This window comes from Puma concolor, chromosome E2 (genome assembly GCF_028749965.1).
Source record: "Puma concolor isolate L17-30 chromosome E2, mPumCon1.1.hap2, whole genome shotgun sequence".
Lineage (NCBI taxonomy): Eukaryota > Metazoa > Chordata > Mammalia > Carnivora > Felidae > Puma > Puma concolor.
Genome location: NC_141681.1, coordinates 3256302 through 3277224, shown reverse-complemented (window position 1 = coordinate 3277224; position 20923 = coordinate 3256302). Strand labels below are relative to the sequence as shown.

The following is a 20923-nucleotide window of genomic DNA, read 5'->3' as shown; positions in this document are numbered from 1 at the left end:
CGCCACAGTGACTGTTACTAATGGCGACTTCTCCTCGCCCTCATTCCTTGTACATTTATTATGTGGAACTCTTCCGCAAGGACGATTTATCCCTTCCCCATACCTGTTTATATCAGGATGGGCTCATGGGTATTTATTTCATCATTTGGGTAACAGCCTAACACTCCGGTTACTTATCTTGTTGTTCAAAGTGTCCCGGGCTGGCCACTGGAAGATCTTCTCGATTAGCTCTTGTGTCCTTTTGGCGTGGCCCATCCCTTTGATTTCTCTTTGTTTTTTTTTTTGAAATTTTTTTTCTCAACGTTTATTTATTTTTGGGACAGAGAGAGACAGAGCATGAACGGGGGAGGGGCAGAGAGAGAGGGAGACACAGAATCGGAAACAGGCTCCAGACTCTGAGCCATCAGCCCAGAGCCCGACGCGGGGCTCGAACTCACGGACCGCGAGATCGTGACCTGGCTGAAGTTGGACGCTTAACCGACTGCGCCACCCAGGCGCCCCAGATTTCTCTTTGTTTTAATACCTTCTCGCTTCCCGGCACCACAAGACACTCAAGGCTCTTCTTGTATCGAATCAACATCCCAAGGAGTTTGAACCGGGTTTCTTTCCAGCCTTCTTTACGTTTCCATTGATTTCGTGCAAGTGGGGAATGCTGTCTAGGATATTCTGATTTCCGAAGGGAAATGTGGAATGTTTTGTTCCACAACATGCTGAGTGTGTGTCTGATGCTGGATCTTTGCAAGACAACCAAGCGTCTGTTTTCTGGGCGACGTTCTTTCCTGATGATGCTTATTTACAAAGTACCCACGACTGGAGATTGCTACATGGTGAACACACCCTGTGATGGGGGACCTGTAACCCTGGGGCCGGCAAGGGGGTGGACGGGTGGGGGCGGCGGCGGTGGCTGAGTGTGCAGGCATTCCCGCCAGTGTGTGATTGACGTGTGTTGACCAGGTCACTGCCTCGGCGACAGCCACGCAATCTTGCTGTTTTCCTCATTGGGCTCTCAAATACGAGCGCCTAGGGATTCCACTCACTAAACTGTCTCTACACCATGCTCAACGTAGTCGCCACATCGCATGGATGTTTTAATAAATAAGGGGCGCCCGGGGGGGCTAGGTCAGTTGAGAGTCCAACTTCAGCTCAGGTCACGATCTCGCGGTCCGTGAGTTCGAGCCCCGCGTCGGGCTCTGTGCTGATGGCTCAGAGCCTGGAGCCTGCTTTGGATTCTGTGTCTCCCTCTCTCTCTGCCCGTCCCCTGCCCATGCTCTCCCTCCCTCTCTCTCTCTCTCTCTCTCTCTCTGAAATAAATAAAAACATTTTAAAATTAAAAAAAGTCATCGATGATGATTTGGACCCATGCTGTTGCTCGAGACACGTAGAAACAATTGGGGCTGATGACGGAGCAGTGGATTCCCGGCATGGCAGCCCACAGCCGTTTTCTGCAGGGGCTGAAGGTGTCTGATTTCCTTTCTGACCAGCGGTAATTGGGCTCCTGTGGCCACCCGTTTGGTTCCCTCCAGAGCCCCACATGTCGGTGCTCTTTGACATCTTTTCCACAAAGTGAACGGTGGGACTTGGGCCTGTGGGTCACCTCTCATGTGGAGAGGAGTTAGCAATTTGCAAACACATCTGGCCTCCCTCCTGGAGAAAGGCGCTGACATCCGAGGGGCCGGACCCCAGAGGCAGAATAGCATTTCAATGTTGGTTGCCGTGGTGTTTGGGCAGGAAAGGGACTAGAAAGGGTGCCTCCCCGGGTGAGGGTATCTTCTGATACGATCGGCCCATGTGAACCTCACCTCCTGCGGTTCTCTGGCTCAGGAGCTGTGATGGGGCCCCCCACCTTGCAGGGGCGACATATGGCTGAGGAATTCGCATCGCCGGGAGCCTGCCTTGGGAGCTCTCTGCTCCCGGATTCATTACTTAAACTGACCTCAAGGCGCCTGTGTGGGGCAACCGTATTGCACTGATGCTGAGGCCACTGGAAATAAGACTTTATGGAGACAAAGAATCATTATCACAATTTTCTTTCTTTTAAAAGGCTGGAGCCCAGCAAAAGTCTTTTAGTTATCTGAGTGAGTCCCGCTGAAGAGTAATGTGGAGTAACCTCAGGATAGGGAACAGAGACACACAGGATCTTTCCGGCGGGAAGGTTTTTGCAGGCTAAGCCCCTCTCTGGCTAAAGAAGTTGGAAAGAAAATAACTATTATTTATTGAGTGCTTTCAAAGGGCTGGCATGGGCTAAGCTCTGTGTACACTTGAACCGTACGAAGCCTGCCTGTGCTACGTGTAAAAACAGGTCAAAAGTCAGTAATCGCCTGTGGTCCAAACTAAGAAATTCATTTCTTACAGGTCTGTGATAGTTGGAGACATACCCATTGTGCAGGTGAATACACCGATCCTCAGAGTCCTGTAACTTGGCCTCGGTCCCACAGCTGATGATGGCAGAACTGGGACTTAGAGCTGCATCTACACAACTCCAAGGTGCACACTCGGAGATGTCGTCAGGTGGTACTTACTTCTAACGTTTGTGCAGTGCTTACAATGGGTCTTGACACAAGGTGGCTGCTATGAAGCCAGGTTCAATAAGAACAAATTATGAAAATACTTTGTACTCTTTGCACTCATGAACACACAGACACTGAATTAGACACACATCAGATCCTAGTCCATTATTTTGCATGAAATCTTCCATATTTGGCGGTTTGGGATTTGCCAAAAAGCCTCCTCGCCCCCAGTCTTGCTAGAAACCATCCCCGGGCCCCAGACAACACCGCCTCACCCGTCAGAGCACAGAGTCCCCGGGCTTCCGGTGTGCCGAGCCCGCCCACAGCCCCCAGTCGGATTATAAAGTTCCTTTGGAAAACACCACGTGGGCAGAGTTTTCTTTTGCACCACAAGATTATAAAAAATGTAGAAACGGAGGTTTCCAGGGAGAGGGTCCGGCCCAAGAGAGCATCTCCTGGGGGCAGGAGGCAGGTCACAAAAGAGCTGGACGCCCCAAGGCAGCTGGGTGGCCGTGGGTCTCGGCGCATTTCTCTGTGCTGTGGGGGTTGGGCCAGACCTTTAACATTCTCTTTTAGATACAGGAGCCTCTGAGATTACACAGTCTCACCATGAAACGGCACATTCCCACGGAGGCGGACCCCATTCGAGATGCCCGCCAGCCTCTACCCAAAACGACTTGGTTTCTATTTATCTATGTTTCGAATAGGTAACACACGCACCCAGAGCAGAGCGTACAAGGCACAAAACAGCCTTCAGTGACAAACTGTCGCCCAGCCACCCAGTTTCCCTTTGAGGAGACGGACGCAGCCCCCACTTTCTGGGGCTCCTTGCAAAGTGAGCCCGCACACATAAAAGCAGCTGATAACGCTCGGGTGTACGTGCTGCGTGCGGCCCGGACGGGGCCAGAGGGTACCCCAGCCGTCTGCACTTAACCACCTTCCTGGGGATGCTCCTGCCTGTCTTAAAGAGACACCCGTGCCCGCGTCCCCCTCACACTCTGTCTGGAACCCGAGCCCCGCTCCAAGGACCGAGGCCGGTGAAGGGCTCAGACCCCACGGGACCGCCCCACGTCCCAGAGAAGGAGCTGGTAGACAGGGCCGCAGCATCTTTGATTGTGTTTGTCTAGAGCGCTTACCTGTGGCCCCGCCTGGACCTGGAAAAGGAGGAGGAAAGAACAGTGTGTCCCTCGCACTCACTGCTAGCGAGACAAACGCACCTTGCCTTTGCACTTGGAATAAATGTGACGCTTCTGCCTGCAGCCCACATGCCCTCTGGGGTCTGGTCCTGTCCACCTGCGTGGCCTGACCCTGACCCCCCACCTCTGCCCGGCCCCGGGGCCTTTTTGGTGCTTCTCCACCACCACCCCCCCCAGCTCCTTTCCAGCCGCGGGTTTCCAAAAATGCTGGCCACTCACTCTTCCAGTGTGATTCACAGAAGTGGCTCACAGTTGCCATTCAGGCATCACCCCCGTGTCGCCACCTCAGGGAAGCCACCCCCGCCTGCTGGGCCCGAACGAGCTAGCACAACTGAGGAACTGAAATTTAATTGTTTGATCTTCATCTATTTAGATGTAGGTGGCCACCATGGCTGCCGGGCCGTAGCTGTTGAGCCTCACCAGGATGATGGCATAGTTGTTCACAGCCCGGATCCTGCAGTCAGAGGCCTGGGTTCCAGTCCCATCTGTGACCGTGACCAGACTCCCTGAGGGCCTTGTACCTCAGTTTCCCCGTCCGTTGAACGGCATCTAGCATCCATCATCTCATAGATGATTTTGAGGACAGCACGGATACACAAAGCTGGAATACACAATCACTCCAGAGGGAGCCTGGCCACGGACACCGTATAAATGTCAGCCACCATCTTGGATTACCTCGGAGGGATGGTGGCTGTGACTCCACCGCGGGGCTATTCCTTTCCGGTTGGGGGCTTCAAGACTCCAATGCCCCAAGTGAGAGTGGACTTGAGGCACGACGAAGGCTCGGTGAGAGAAGGTGTTTGGAGGTTTATCACACCTTGCCGTCAGCGAATAACCGTGGGTGCTCGCGAGGTGATGCACTCGGGTCCCAGGGCTCCCGGGTGTCGTCCGCGTCGCGTGCGTCGGGGGCCTGGTCTGTGCGTCTGTTGTGCTCACCATCTCCAGGAACATCTTCGGAGCAGTGGGCTTGGGCTGCAGGTAAGGAAGGACTCTCGGGAGGAGGGGCTCGCCGGACCAACCTTGCGCGTTGGTCCAGGGTGTGGGTTCACATGGGACGTCGGGACCAGAGCAGAGCGTCTTCCGTGTGAGTGCTCTCTTCTCGGGGACCCGGAGGAGCGGGCGCGTCGGCCACGGCTCTGCCCCTCTCCCACCCCCCTTCCTCCCGTCTGAATCCTCCTTTGTTCCACGTGGTCCCCTTCCCCACCCCCGGACAGACACGAGGAAGCCCGTGTCTGGACGCAGCGGAAAATTCCCCGGATTGCAACGGCGTCACACTTTCCCCTCCCAAGCCAGGCTGAAGAGAAGGACACTGTGAGTCACAGCCCTGCCTGTCCCTGACCAGGCTGGCCAAGGGCCCTCCCTTGTGTGAAAAGCCAAGGAGGCAGCTTCAGACTTTCCTGCCACATCACCGGCCCCCGTGTCTGCCCTGCGTCCACAGATCGCTGGAGGCTCAGCCGGTGAGGGCTCTGCATTTCCACGTTCGTTCCTCAGGGCAGCCCCAGGAGACGCGGCCACTGTTACTGAAACTGTAAACAGATGAGATAAACAACTTGCCTAGGGTCCTCGCCTAGGGAGCCGAGGGGGCAGGACACCATCCATGCACCCCTCCTGAACATCGCCCGGAGCCCCCCACCCCCCGTTCCGGCCAGCTCCGCTTCTGGGGGCGGCGCATGCAGCGGGGGCAGGATTTCGTGGGGGGCAGAATTTAGGAAGGGCTCAGCCGGGTGGTTCTCGCTAGGGGCCCTCCTCTGGATGCCGTCCAATGTCCACAGCTGGCGGACGGGCGCCCAAGATGTCACACGCACACGGCGTCACCTGGAACCTCGGCAGGGCTGTGCTTGGGAGCCTGAACACGGCCCGTCCGTGCGGCCGGGACTCTGTGCTGCGTGGGGGGCGCCTCCCACGGGGGAGCGTCCCCGGAGACCCAGGAGGAAGCACCAGCTCCCCTGTGACCTATTCTCGTGAACCACAGGTCACTCCTGCAGCCGTCCGCTGGTCAGGCGCGGCACCCAGGCCAGCCCAGGCTCAGGAGCAGGGGGACCGGGCTAGCAGGCGCTGCTCTGTGGGAGGAGCGTGCGGGAGGGAGGCACGCCATGGCCAAGTCTGTCTGAAAAGGAAGACGACGGGGCACCTCGGGGGTAGTCGATCAGGCGTCCGACTCTTGGTGTTGGCTCAGGTCATTTTGTCACGGTGGTGAGATCGACTCCCGCGTCGAGCTCTGTGCTGACAGCATGGAGCCTGCTTGGGATTCTCTCTCTCTCTCTCTCTCTCTCTCTCTCTTTCTCTCTCTCTCTGCCCACTCCCCACTCATGTGTTCTCTCTCAAAATAAATTTAAAAACTTAAAAAAAAAAAAAAGATGGAATGTGCCAGCGCGTCCCCCTCCTCAGGACATTTTGCATTTTCAGCGTGATCTGTCGTCGTCAGGTGAAAACTAATTCCTTTGGAAATACCGCCTGGCCCCCACTGCCCTGCCCCCGGCTGCGGTTGCCCCTGGCCCTCTCGCCCTTTCCTGCGGTGTGTGGGAGGGCACAGCCCTCTGCCCGGAGCTCTGCCACACCCTCCCACAGGATCAGAGCGTTCTGCAGAATTCCTGTGATGAGCAAGGGTAATGAAGAGAATACCTAACATTTCTGGGAGATTTTTTAATGGAAACAGCCAAGGGCTGAGAACTTTCTACTATATCCTCTCATTTAATTCTCCGTGAAGCGATATTTCCAGTCTGGGAGGCTGAATGATGGGCCCGAGATGATCTAATTGATAGGCGGGGGGTAAGTATGGCTTTGTAAGGGGATTTATTGCAAGGACTTGGGAACTGGCTCCCGTAACTGTGAGGACTGGCTAAGCTAGTCTGGGGTTCACCGGACGGGTGGACAGGAAGTGGCTTCTGAGAGCCGTAAGTCCCCGGGCCAGAGTGGCGTCATCCATGCGTGGCGGGACCCCCTCTCCCTCTCTCCACCTGTCTGTCTCTGTCTCTGTGCGTCTCTCTCTGTCTCAGCCTAAGTCCTTCTTTGAAGGCATCTGACGCCTGCCACACGGCTGGGAGTCAGTGCAGGTTTAAGAGCACGCCTGTGTCACCTGAAGTGCTGTTGCAGTGCCCGGGAGCACCCCCCGGACGCCCACCTGTGCCCAGGTCATACCACCAGGCTGCACGTGGGCTTTTCTACACCCTTGTCCGGTGGGTCTGTTATTCCCCTTTACAGAAGACGGGACAGACTCGAGAAAGCCAAGAGGAACCTGGCTTCACAGACACTTCCCTCGGGAAGCAAAGGTGCGGGTGGTCTCAGGGCGGGTCCGGGCTGCTCCCGGAGGCGAGCGCCGGGGTCATCAACACGATGGCGCCCCAAGCCCCCAGCCCTAGCTCCCCCCACGCAGCGTCCTCTCAGCGCGGGAGCTGACCGTGGCCGGCTCCTCTCTGCACCTGGCACGCGTTGGTACGGCCACGAGTAAGGAGGTCCTGCCGGCTTTTGAACTCCACCAAAGCACGGTGTTGGCGCATCTGTTTTTGTGACTGGCTCCTTTCGCTCAGTGCTAGCTTCTGTGTTCACCAGCTTCACTCTCATAAGACGGTGCCACTGCCATCGCCTCGTGTTACTGTTCCAGCTCGGGGCACTTAGACACAATGCTGCTGGGACACACCTAGGAACCGAGGGACCCAGTCACAGGATGAGCCCAGCTTCCACATCTGGACAGTTCCAAACCGCTTCTCCAAGAGCCACCCTGGTCAGCGTCTCTCCATCTCTGTGCTGCAATCAGCCTCCGTGTCACATCTACCCGTCGGTCCAATTTGTGTCCTCAGACCCAGAGACCCTTCCGTCCCCACCCTCCTCCCCGACAGATGGCAGAGCGTCCGGAGCGTAACAGGTGTGCGACAAGACATCTGCTGCATGCACTGACGGAGGACTTCAGTTTGAAAGGAGTGTGTCCATTCTCTTGAAATGGATGTTCAAATTCTTTCAGCCAGAGCCCCGCTACCGAGCGAGGTGTCTTCATGTAAATTCGGTAAGATAACATCTCCTCTGGGTGGGCAAGTTGCAGAAAGTCACCCCATTCCAGAAGCAGCGGTCCCCGGCTGGCGTCGGCCCCCCCTGGCCCGGCGCCCTGGTCAAGTACCCACCTGGGTACAGCCCTGAGCAGAGGCCCCACAGTCACCTGCTCCGTGTGATCTCCGGGCTCATTCTGTTCATCAACGTTCCTCATTCAAACAGCAACACCTAGAAGTACCGTAATGCTCAAAATCTTCCCAGTTCCCAAGAAAGCAAGTTTTCTAAACCACGGGTACAGGGACACGGAGTTTAAAAATCATACGAGACTTTCGTTCATCTGTGTGCTTTAAGGAAATGACAGCCGTGGACAAGTCCAGCCAAGGACGTCCCTGACCCTGCACCTAAGGCTGAGCTTAATTCTAAACCCCGGCACCCCCTTCTGGCTTCTGTTCTGGAGGCTCCGGCCAGCTTCCCAGGCTGGCCGCACAGCGACACACAGCTCCACGAAGACCCATTCCCCCCAGGGCCCCCCGCTGCAGGAACACCGCAACCCTGGCACGCCATTTCCAGAAGACAGGATTTGACCCAGCAGCTGGCAGTTAACCGGCTCGGTTCACCCAGCTTGCAGCATAGCGCAGTCGACACCCGTAGGCAGCCCTTGGGCTGGCGGGGCCACGCAGAGTCGACGGGCATGAGTGGAACTGCTTAGCGGACAAGGGTCGCCCTGGGCAGCCTGAGGCGTGCCAGCGCTGGGATGGCCTTTCACTGCTGCAGAGTGCAGGCTCGTGACAAGGTCTGGGCTGCCCTCCCATGCCTCCTACCAAATTATTTCTTTTATTATGCTCATTTTATTGATGATGTCATGACATGGCCCATCAACCCTTAATTAAAACCATGGCTGCAACGTTCGCTCCCTTTAAACCGTGACAAGCCAGGGCTTTGGAGCGGCCCCTTCCGAGTCACAGATGCTTGGGAGAAACAGTCGTGGGTTTCCAGAAGGAATCGAGAGGTTCTCAGAGGTGCTGGGGCAGGAGGGACTCGGGGCATTAGGTGCTGGATGGGTCCCTCAGAACGCACACGTTCTTGGAAACAGAGTCATTGCAGATGTTATTAGTTAGGATGAGGTCACACGGGGGCAGGGCGGACCCTAATCGAATATGACTGGGGTCCATATGGGGGGGCTGCTGGGGAGGACAGAGACACAGAGACGGGGATGGACGGCCCTGCCGACACCTCGATTCCCGGCTTCCGGAACGTGAGACTGCGAGCGTGTGTTGTCTCAGACGGCGGGTTTGTGCTGCTCGCAAACTAACACATTGGCTCAGGGCTCCCCGAAGCCGCGGGGGGTCCAGGTCTCACCAGGATGTCTGTGGCTTGGTGACAAGCTGGCGGCGATGGTTACGACACGTGGGCTCAAAGGGTTCCAGGGTGTGTGCAGGTGTGAGCACGCCTGCACGTGTGAGAGACGAGCACACGTGTGCATGAGGGTGTGCACACCTGTGTGTGACAGTGTGCAGGTGAGCGTGTACGAGAGGGTGTGTGTAAGACAGATGAGTGTGTCTGTCCGTGTGTAGGCATGTGAATGTGTGAGTGTGAGTGTGAGACAGACGTGTGTGATTGCTGTGCATGTATGTGTGTGTGCACATCTGTGTGTATGTGTGCGACAGTATGTAGGTGTGTGTGTGTGTGAGACAGATGTGTGAGTGTGTACGAATGAGTGTATGTCTGTGTGAGACAGATGAGTGTGTGTGACAGTGTGTGTCTGTGAGAGATACGTGTGTGTGAGTGTGTGTGTGTGTGTGAGAGATGGGCAATGTGTGCGAGTGTATGCAGGAGTGTGAGACCAGCACATGTGTGTGACAGACACGTGTGTGTGCGTGTGTGTAGGTGAGTGTGTGTGCATGTCTGTGTGTATGTGTGTGAGACGTGTGTACAAGAGTGTAAGAGTGTGTGTGAGAACGCACACAGTTGTCCCCCACGAGGAAAGCGACACGGGCCACGACCTTGTTTCACGAACATGAGGTTTACCCTCGTCTTTCTGGGCCCCTCATGGTTGTTTTTCATTTCAAAGGTTTCTCATCGAAGAGTCTTTTTTTCCTTCCCGTTGTCTTTTTTGTCACTGTGGTAAAATATCCACGCCATAAAATTTGCCTTTTTGACCATAAGGGTGTGCGATCCAGGGGCATCACGCACATTCACCGCTGGCGCTCCCCTCCGCAGCCCCCCACACCCGCCACCCGCTCCCCCTGGGCCCGCGGGCCAAGAGGCACCAGGGAGGAGTGTGCTCCGACCCGGGGCCACATCTCCGTCTGGGAGCGGTAGCGCCTCAGACCCTCGCTCCAGCCCAGACTTCAGGACAGTCCCGGGCGGCGAACTCAGCCTCACCCACGACGTGTTCACCGCATCCGAGGTCGGAGGGCACGGCACGGGACTTAGAGCAACCCCCGGCTCACAATTCCACAGACAACTGCGCACCGTGCGGGCTGAAAGGCCAGCCAGGACAGAAGCCAGCCTCCACGTACGTCTGCTAAAGTGTCGTTCTGTTCTGTTTTGTTTTTTAAGAAAAGCATAAACAATGTAAAAAGCGTGTCTCACGCCTGGTAAAATTCTCGTCACTTTGCTTAGTGACATGAATCCAGTGAGAGCAGCTTTCAAGGACGCCAGCGCGCTTAATGACTTAAGATAAATGGAGCCAGTTTAGGGAAGAAGGAAAATTGGATGTTTTAAACACCAAAACCCCCCAAATTCTTGTCCCAGGAAATCAGTGACCCCTGTGGACGGGAGGCTGGAAAACAGGGTCACTCTCAGCGGGGGAATGAGAACAAGGTCTCTATTACAAAGAAAGCATGGGCGTAAGGGAATACCAATTGGTAACAATTAGAGACGGATCAGATAGGTGGGGGAAAGTTCAGATCCCCTCTGGGGTATATTTATATATCCTCCCCAGAGCAGAAGGCTCGTTAACCTGTGACTGGCTATCGGCTTCCCCCATCAGTGACCTGCTCCAGTCTCTCTGCAAGGAATTTCAACTGTGCATGACTTTACTCAACATCATTTGTGACTCTGTCACAGGGGACGCGTTTTCCCCGACCCTCGGAAGCATTGCAAACGCGTGGCCCCCAGGACCCAGGCGGACGCTGTGCACTCGTGAAGCGGCTAAGGAGCAGGCAATAGGGGTTGGTGGGGTCCGCGGCAAACTGAGAGCCCAGACCTTGCCTGAAGCGACAGTCATGGCTGAGCTCCGGACCCTCATTTCTAGACAGGAACACGGGCCCAGGGTGGCCAGATCTGCTGAGTTTATCAAAAGCCACAGGATACCAGCATTTATATGTGAAATGTCCCATTTTCAAAGCATCACGGGCCAAAAAAAGAAAAAAAAAAAAAGGAGAAGCATCCTGCTGCCGTTGAAGGTCCTGTTCTAAAGTCACAGGAAATGAAGTGATTTCTCTCTATGCATGGACCACAGCCCCTCTTCCCCCATGAAGGGTGGCCTTCGGTGCTGGGCAAAATACAGACGTGTGGCCTGCCCAGTGGTGCCTTCTAGCTGGGCCCAAGAGCGTCCAACCGCTACACCTTTGCCTGGTCTGTGCCTCATTCCAGGAGGCCGTCCCTGACCCTTGCCAAATGTAAGTGGAGTTCAAGGTCACCAGGGAGGTGGTCTTCCTGATTTGTGAGGAGCCTGTCCGTGGCTGTGTGAGTAGGGTTCGGGCCTGGCTGCCAGCCGGCCCACCCGCCAAAGAGCTCAGCATTCCCTCGTCTGGCCCTTCCCCGTGGTGGCTTCCCTCATTCACGAACGAGGAGGTGACCCCTGCCCTTTGTGTGCCAGACGATACGGTTGTTAACTTTCTGAGGTTGACGCCTTCGACCTAAAGCACCGTTCTCGGCACAGACTCACCTGGCGAAGCTGATACAGGGGTGATGCTCCGACCGTGGGAGCATTTATGAAGCTCCTGCTGAGATCACTGGCCCTCAAACTCGGGCACCTCCGTGAAATCCCCTTAGCCGACCAGCACACCCCCCTCAAGATGTCTCTTTGTTTCTGCTCATTTGATACTCGGGACCAAAACAAAGTCAATTAGAGATGACCCCTTGAGGTCAGGGACCACATTTCAGCACCTCCAACAGCATATGGTTCAGGGAACGTTGGGGACGGGGCCTCCACTCTCAGAGTGACCAGGGTCACCAGCCTGGAGCTCTCGTGAGGTGGGAACTGTGAGTCGGCTGCCTGGTTAATGAGCTAACGGGCTCTCCCTCCAGAGAGGCCCGAACCCGGAACCCACACGGGTGCAGAAGGGGCAGGACTAGGGCAGGGTCCTCTCGCCACAGAAAAAGACTGCACTCACCAGAGTTGTCCCCTCAGCTCCGGGATGGAAACATCTTCCACTGAGTACGGGCTCCAGCCACTTCCTGATGCATCAGCGCGTGTGATGTGATTCACGTGAGCAAACAGCGCGAACCCAAGTAACGGGACCGGCCTCGGCGTTCAGAAGTTAATCCGCGTAAGCCGCAGCGGTTGATAACCATGACGTTCTGGAAATCAGACACCGTAGATCATCACACAGCGATGTCAAGCGGCAGGTTGTGGCCTGACCTCTCCCCAGTCCCTGGGTTCAAATCCCACAGGCTGACTCTTGTTCTAGATTTTTTTTTTTTTTTCACTTTGTGGTGGCACACAGTCTAACCTCCACTTTGCCTCGTCCCCTTAAGGCCAGGGTCACCTTTCAGCAAGACAGAGGACACACTGCAAGTGGCTGGTATTTATTTTTCTGTTGTCGTTTCCAGTTTACTTCGCAAAACTTGATCTTAAAGGAAGGAACGAATGGTACTTAACTCTTTCCAGGTTTTTTTTTTTTTTTTCCCCCAGAGAAAACACCAGTCAGGGTAAGAGAGTCAGGGGTGTGAAGTGCGGAGTAACATGCTTTTTTAATGTTTATTTACTTTTGGGACAGAGAGAGACAGAGCATGAACGGGGGAGGGGCAGAGAGAGAGGGAGACACAGAATCGGAAACAGGCTCCAGGCTCGGAGCCATCAGCCCAGAGCCCGACGCGGGGCTCGAACTCACGGACTGCGAGATCGTGACCTGGCTGAAGTCGGACGCTTAACCGACTGAGCCACCCAGGCGCCCCTGTAACATGCTTTTTTAAAAGACAGATTACACCCATCCTCGGGCACGTGACACGAAAACCGTGCAGCTAAAGCAAACAAAACAGGACAGCAATGTCCCATCTCTTTGGCTGTGGGGATAACGGATCTAGGTCAGCCGGCTCTGCAGGCGTGCCTCGTGGCCACTTTGCATAAAGCAAATCTCGCCTGCCTCCTTTGCCTTCTCTTCTCCCCGCCAACTTCAAAAGCTCGAGCGAATCCTCTCCCAGAAGGGGTAAAATTCCCAGAGTGACAGATCCAAAGGACAAAAGCTGCTTGAGGTCGAAGGCAAAAAGAAAACAGTCTCTCATCTGATTAATGGTTTGAATTTAATTAGTGGGAAAAAGCTCAAATCAGACAGTTGGTGACTTGGTCGGGCCCCAGGTCCCTTCTTGCAAAATTGCAAAACAGCGGAAGGGTCGCCGGTCTGGGAAGGCCGACCTTTTGGAGATGCCCACTGTTTGTGTGCTGGTCTAACCGGTGGATTAAATAGGGGTTGACACAGGCGGGCTGGTGGTGTTCCAAGCCAGTGGTGAAAAGGGTGGTTTTAGGGTTGTAAATTCTGAGGTTTTTGCAAATGAAGTAGAGTTTTGGAAATATGGCAGCAGCACATTCTGACCCTCTAACCCTATCGCCGCCCTAGGAAATGGGAAGGGTGGAGGTATAGACCTTCTAGGCAGTCTGGATTTAAATACTTAGAGCTGTAAAGGGTGAGAGTGGGCAGGGATATTGCCTTTCCAGGATTAAGTTAGGTTATTTGAAATAGCCCTCACATCGTTCGTTCGTTCGTTCGTTCTTTCATTCGTTCATTCGTTCCACAAGCACTCACTGCTATTGGTGAGGTCACTGGGTGCGATATCAGGGGCGAGCAATTCAAAGTCGTCCCGGGACAGCACGCGGGTCCGGGGAGGACAGTGACTCAGCCGAGATCACACCCAAGTGTGCAGCTGTGTCTGGATGAGCATCTTGTTTCCTGAAGCCCAGAGACCACCCCCATCATGCAGGGTTTCCCCAACGGCACCCCACCTGAGAAACGGGCACCCCAGGACTGCAAGATGGGTGAACGGGTAATTGTATTTAAAAGGGTTGTATTTCAGACTCGTTTCTCCTCCTGCCTACACCTTGGAATTACCTGGAGGGCTTTAAAGAAAAAATCAGTAAATAAAACAAAGGAGGTGCCTGCCCTCTTTCCAGACGGATCAAGGCAGAACCACTTGGAGCTGGCGTTTACACTCTGGTCCTTCTCAAGAGCTCCCCACGAGCCTGGTGGCCACGATGGGGTGCAGGCTGACCAGTGACCCAGCGAGCTCCAACAAGGGTTTGCTCTGGGCCGAAGACAAGTCCCAGGCCCTCTGGTCACCTGGCCTCTGAGCAGCGCCCCAGTGGGGAGCACAGCTCTCTGTTCTCTGGGTCTACAAGTAAAGCCCTGGGCCCCCGACACCCCCTCCGCCTGCCCCGCTCCCAGACCGGTCCCTTCCCCACCCCCCGAATCGGTCCCCTGTCCCCACCCAAAGGCCCCTGGCACCCCCCTGGCTCCCCTAGCTTCTTTCACACCTTCGTGCTGACCTTCCTCCATGCCATCTAGGCTTCTCAGTGATGGCAAAGCCCTCTGAGCCCCTCCCCAGCCCCAGTTTGGATTTCCATTTCCTGATTGTTTTCAATCCTAGGACTTTCCCTACATTATGAAACAGATGTCAGAAAGGCACAACAGTTCCATGTCTACGGTTTGGAAAATAGAGTTTTCATCGTTTATCCCTGTGAATATTCAAATAGGAACTGGTTCCTGTGCATTCTACGTGTGCTCCCCATACAAATTCTCTACCCTTAGTCACGGCTTCAAACAAAAGCGTGTAGCATACTGTGGCTCAAAAAAGACCCTCAGTAAATACTGGCTGGCCGGACGGCTGGATGGACAGACAGATGGGTAAATTCCTGAGAGCCTACATTCCGAGGGCACATGGATCTGGATTTGAATCCTGATTGAGCCACTTACTTTACTAACTGGTGATAGATTCCACGATGATCTGAGCCTTGGGTGAGGAGGCTCAACTTTAGAGGATGTTGGTGAAGATTTACTTAGATCATCTTCATAAGAGTCCAGCAGAGTGCCTGACCCAAAGGAAATGACCAGTTTTTCAAGCTGAAAGACCCACGAATAGCTTCAGAGTTCGGTATAAATATGGTTTAAGTAATAATGATAATTTTTTATACCAAAAGGATCATTCATATTTCGTATATAGTTCTACAGTTTTCTTTGTTCCTTAACGGTATATTTCACCCACACTATCTTATTCACAATCTGTCATCCTCATAATTTCACAAGCATATGTCATTTGTAGATGTTTTCTTAATATTTCACCACATGAATATTCCACAGGATCAGTGGACTTCAGGCTTTTTCTAACGTCTTGTAATTCTAGATTCAGTGACGATCCCTGAACACATATCTTCAGATTCATTTTGGTGGGGGGGTGGCAATTGCTGGGAGTGGAATTTCTAGGTAAAACTGATAAATGGATAAGATGACAATTTGACAAAAAGTGCCAGATTGGCTCTTCAAAACGCATACCAATCTACGTCCCAACACCCCAACTAACTTGGACTATCTTCTAAATCTTGGACAGTCTGGCAGACAAAAATCAAGTCTCCTTTTTCAACTGTGCGCCTGTGTTTGATTACCAATGACGGTCGGCACATTTTGCACGTAGATTGGCCACGTGTACAGTGTTTATGTGAAATGCTCATGTCCTGTCCCGTGCTCATTTTTTTAAGTTGTTTATACTTTCATACTGATACTGAGACATAATTTTATAATGTGGCTTTTACTCATACATCCTCCGCCATGTGTATTGCAAATTCCCAGGTACGGAGCTACCTCTCAATCTTCTATCACACACCTCCATAAAATATGGTGTAGATTACTCTGTCTTCTTTAACAGAGGCCATCGAACACAATTTAACTTCTTATCGATGACCCACAGCCTGGCCCTTCTTTGTGTGCTCCCAAAGTTTGTCCAAATGTTTGCCTTCTCATTGAATGGCCTCACTTTGCCATACTTCTGATTCCTTTTCTCTCGGTGTTAAAAATTATGTTCTTCCCAGGTTCCTAAATGTACTTCTCTCTACCAGCTACTGCTGAGGAATCCACCGAGTGTGTTAGAGTCGTGTCTAAAGTAGGAGTCACCGGGTCACAGATGAGACCCTGTGCGCCCTCTTACCTAGAAACCATGCAAACGCTGCAGCAACAGGTCCCCAATTCTCATTTGGTATTTCCTTGCTGATCCTGGTTGCTTTTCGGCTAGCTAAGAGTCCTATTTGAAACCCCAGTTAAGTGAGGGATTCCTATATACCAGAGACCCCTAAATAGAAGCTGGTGAGTATGTCCCTTTTCTCGCGGATTGATCGGCTGTCAGACCTTAGACTTCATTTAGCCCACACCCGCCCTTTCCAGCCTTTGAAACCCTTTAACAATGTTTCCAGCCAAGTGGTCATCTAAGCCTCAGAACAACTCCCGTGGGGACAGACCTTTCTTTAACCAAGGTATTCCATTTTGGATGGCTGTCATCATTCAAACAATACATGGAAGGTGACTCCCCAAAATATCCACCCCTCGGTCCTGGGTCTGCCTCTGGCTGGCCTGCATCTGCCTTCTCCATGATCAGACCAACGACTGCTGTGTAGTCTGCATCGATCTCCCTTGGTGGGCCTGCACCGTCCCCCCACCAAAAGCACCCCCTTCCGCCCTAGGGATAAACACAGGGCTTTCCAAATCCCACCGGGAATGTGGGGCCAGCCTGGGAGTTCCACAAACTGAGCTGCTCTGAGCTCAAAGAGGCACCAGACCCGAGGGGCGCCGAGCTCTGGGTGAGGTCATCACTGTTCCAGTCCCATTTAGCCTTCCCCAAACACTGCGAGAAACCTGCCCACCAGGCAAGTCGATATTAAATGTCAGCCTAAAAGGGCTCTAAATCAAGGCAGGTTAGGTATTTAAGCTTCCTAAATCTTGGCTGCTGCTTCCAACGCTGGCAACTGGCTACCCTTTCCTTCAGAGAGCTTCTGATGGTTTTGGCAACGTCTTCGACTGTGGCTCCAACGTCAACTCTTCTTGAACCCCCCCAAAAGGAAAGAAATATGCACTGAGCAGGTATTTGTTTTTGTTCAACACTCTGGTCACTCAGAAAGGAGAATTCAGGCCTGTGCGCCCAGATGTTTCCCTTGAGGAGGGCCTGACTCCACCAGCCACCCAGCACCGGCGGCCGCCATGGGGGTCCTGAGGCCAAAGGCCTGGCCCACGTGACGTTCTGGCAGAGGACAGGCTTCGCTCAGCTTGAGGCAGGCATACTGAGTCCCAACCCCATGCAGGGCAGAGCAGGGCAGAGGAGGATGAGGAACACATCACTGGGGAACTCGTTTGATTGGCCAAACCCAGGGACCACCCTAGGTTAAAAAAAATTACTGAATACCTACAGTCTTGGGCAAGAACACGAGTGCCTGGAGCGCCCCTGCTTGGGCCTTGTAGAATTTTCTCATCTGTAGGTGAGTAGCCTGGACCAGAAAATCTCGAAAATCCCCATCAAACCCAATATTTTTAGAGTCAAGTGGGTTATTGGGGGTGGGGGGTGGGCACCAGCCCGTGTCTGCTGCCTTCACTCTCCTGGACAGTGTGTGGACCCAGTGTGCAGGGGAGATGCCTGCAGGCCCTCGGGAGGCTGCCTCAGTTGTTGCCAGCAGCTCCAGCCCTGTCATCACCTAGCACTTGGGGACACTTAGATGTAGCTAACGTTCAGGATGGTTCATGGTCCCGTTCGAGGGGACACACCATCTCTCACTCCGTGAACATAAAGATTGTGTTCAATGGTGACTGTTTGGGTTTTCGTCTCGACAACCCCCCTTTGCATCAAACTCCCCATCCCTTCTCCATTAGCACACGGGTACACGCAGACTACGAGCAGCGTGGGAGATGGTGATGGAACGAGGCGTCTCTTCCGTCATTTAGACTCTGTAAGCAAGACGCAACATGTAAGTAATAAAATTCAGTCGGGGAAGAGACAAGCAGACGCCCTGTTTTGGCCACATCCTGTTGTCTGTTGGTGCGGTGTCCCCATTTGCTGAAATGAGGTGCTAAGTATCCAGTGAGTTTCCAGCACAATAGCAGGCAAGCGGGGAAAGTTCGAGATCTCCCTCTTTTCTAAGTCACATGACTAATTTGGACAGAATGATATGCATCATGTTTTATTAAAATCTCTCTTCCACTGCTTGCTCATCTATACAAGGACATTTCAGACTATCATGTAGAATAAGAAAAGGAAGGGGGAAGAAATTTCACGACGCATACGTATATCAAAAGATCAAGTTATACGCTATAAATATCTATACTTTCTACATGTTAGTGATATCTCAACAAAGCTGTTGAGAGAGAGAGAGAGAGAGGGAAAGAACAAATCTCAGCGTATCAGGTTTTCCCTTCCTTCACTGAAATACACAAGGAAAGCATTTTCAAAGAGCACTAAAAATATGTCCCCAGGGTCACGGAGCAGAATTAAAGTCTTGATCCCTGTCTGCACTAGAGGCCCCCAAAGTCTCAAGGTGACCATGTAATTGAGCATCCAAACTGGAGCCCATTTGAGAGGGAGAGGAAACATTAAAACCAATTAGTAAACGTTAATTAATTAGCAATCGCCTCAACCTAACTGTCCCAGCCCAAAGGGACTTACTGTCACCCTACAAACACCAGGCCTTGGGCTCGGTGGATCTGCAACCAATTTTCACCAAAGGATGAATGAGAGAAAAAAGGGCGATGTGAGTATGTACAAATTTGCTCGTGGTCGTCTACCGCCCTTCCTTGAGAAGGTCTATGTTGCATCTGTGATGACATTCTTCCCACTTTTTGTGTGTGTTGAGATGTTCTTTTCAAAATAAGTTAATTGGTTTTGGAGGTAGATCATAGGGATTTTTGCTGCTTCTGTCAACCTCTTTGTTCCCTTGTTTTGTAAGTACTTAACAGACACAATAAAAGTCGGTAAGCCTATGTCAATACACCCGATTCAAAACAAAGTATGCCCTGGTCTCCGGAATCACCAAATCTGGACCCACTTCTCTGGACCTCTCAGGCGGAGCAGGGAGAGGACACCCCGGGGTGTTGCCTGTTGGCCCCTCGACGCCCACACCATTCTCAGAACCCACTTCTCCAACCACGCTGCATCATTTCCGCCCTATTGTCTGTCACCAGTGTTTAACTTGGATCCCCGCCCCACACACCACTAACGAGGGTCATTCCCAGAGTCCCACAAGAGCAGCGCACCCCACCCCCACGAGCCCACCCCAAGGAGTGGCAGCCCCTCCATCATCACAGATACTGGAATTTGTCTCAGAACCATCTGGCATGCATCACTATGCAAACGATGTCCCCACTGAGGGAGCCCATGGCCAGATTGCTATCTCAAGACCCCATGTGGGGTTGTTGTTATTTTTACAGACAGCTCATTCGGCCACTGCAGGGAACTAATTTCTTTTCAACAAGGCCTGAAGCCCTGCCTCTGCAGCACCCACCCTCAAGTTAGGGAAGCCAGACAGAAATGGAGGAGGTGGGGGTGGGGGACTATGATTAGCACAATTTCTAGGATCAAAGTCCTTTACGACCTGAAAGATCTCAGGCTGTTAGATTATAAATGGGGGGTTAATTAGACCCTTGTCAATCAAGTTTTATCCCTGCCTTGGTTTGGGCAAATGGTTCTGACTTGGTGAACTCATTAATTAAGTCTTTTGGAGAACACAAGCTCAGGTGTTTATGTCACGCAGAGAAGCAGATGTGGGTGGTTGTCCACTCCTAGAGATCGCTTTTTCCTCCTTTTGGAGAATGGAGATGCATTTCATTTGCTTTAGAAAAAATAACCAGAGATGTAGGGATTTAAAAGTCTTAAAGGGGGGCGCCTGGGGGGCGCAGTCGGTTAAGCGTCCGACTTCAGCCAGGTCACAATCTCACGGTCCGTGAGTTCGAGCCCCGCGTCGGGCTCTGGGCTGATGGCTCAGAGCCTGGAGCCTGTTTCCGATTCTGTGTCTCCCTCTCTCTCTGCCCCTCCCCCGTTCATGCTCTGTCTCTCTCTGTCCCAAAAATAAATAAACGTTGAAAAAAAAAATTAAAAAAAATAAAAAATAAAAGTCTTAAAGGATCTATGTGCCATTAATTCGCGGGTGAAGATTAAGGTACAGCTTGTTCTAGAGGCTAAAGAACCTGAGGTTGCAGTAACTACCTGATGCTGAATTCTAATTCTATACCGACGCGCTTGGCCAAGCTACGTAGCTGCAGTGAGCTTGACTCCCCTCACTTCTGTGGTGACAGTGTGACAGCATCAGCTCACAGAGTTGTCCTTGATGTCCTTTCATTCAACTACAATTTACTGGTCGCCTCTCACGTCACAAGCCCTGGGCTAGATCCTGGGAGTCCTATTGCCAATAAAACAAAAGCCCTTGTGGAGTTCACATTCTGGGCAAAAGAGGGCAGAGGAAACACACATCAACAAATAAATCTATGACGTAATGCCCAGGAGAGGTAAGCGCCATGAAGAGAAACTGAATAGAGCACACGGAAAAAAAATAAGAGGGAGGTGCTAAGGACATTGAGGCATGAGCAGGGTTCCTGGCACATAGGTGATCAAATAAAGTTAGTGATGATGATGATGGTGGTGTTGATGATGGTGATGATGATGGTGATGACGACGGGAATCATGATGGTGATGGCGTTGATGGTGATGATGATGATGGTGGTGGTGGTGACGGTGACGGTGACGGCGGCGATGTCACTGGTGAGGATGGTGATTCCGGAAACTCTCCTGGCACGCCAGATCCCTTCCTTCATTTATTTCTCTTCTGGGAAACAACCTTTAATGATCCTTATGGGACTGTATGGATGCCAAAACTGTGCCTACTTTTTCTTTTCCCAACTTCAACTCCTTCTCTTAGGTTTGGTCAAAGGTTTTGGAGTAAGCATTCGACTAGACCTTTACTGCGAAGCAACACACATGCATAGCCCGAGAAAGCATCCAAACTGCAAAAGAAAGGGGTTCCTTGTGTTTTGCTCCTTGGCAACGAGCCTC

At 52.7% G+C, this 20923-nt stretch overlaps 1 long non-coding RNA gene across 1 annotated transcript in view; it reads right to left on the bottom strand.

Moving 5' to 3' along the window:
• Positions 1 to 20923, bottom strand: part of LOC147573303 (uncharacterized) — a 367858-nt gene that overhangs the window by 155769 nt on the left and 191166 nt on the right. The window contains exon 8 of the long non-coding RNA XR_015244604.1: positions 12031 to 12217. This is a non-coding gene — a long non-coding RNA (uncharacterized LOC147573303). The remainder of the gene's footprint in view (positions 1 to 12030; positions 12218 to 20923) is intronic.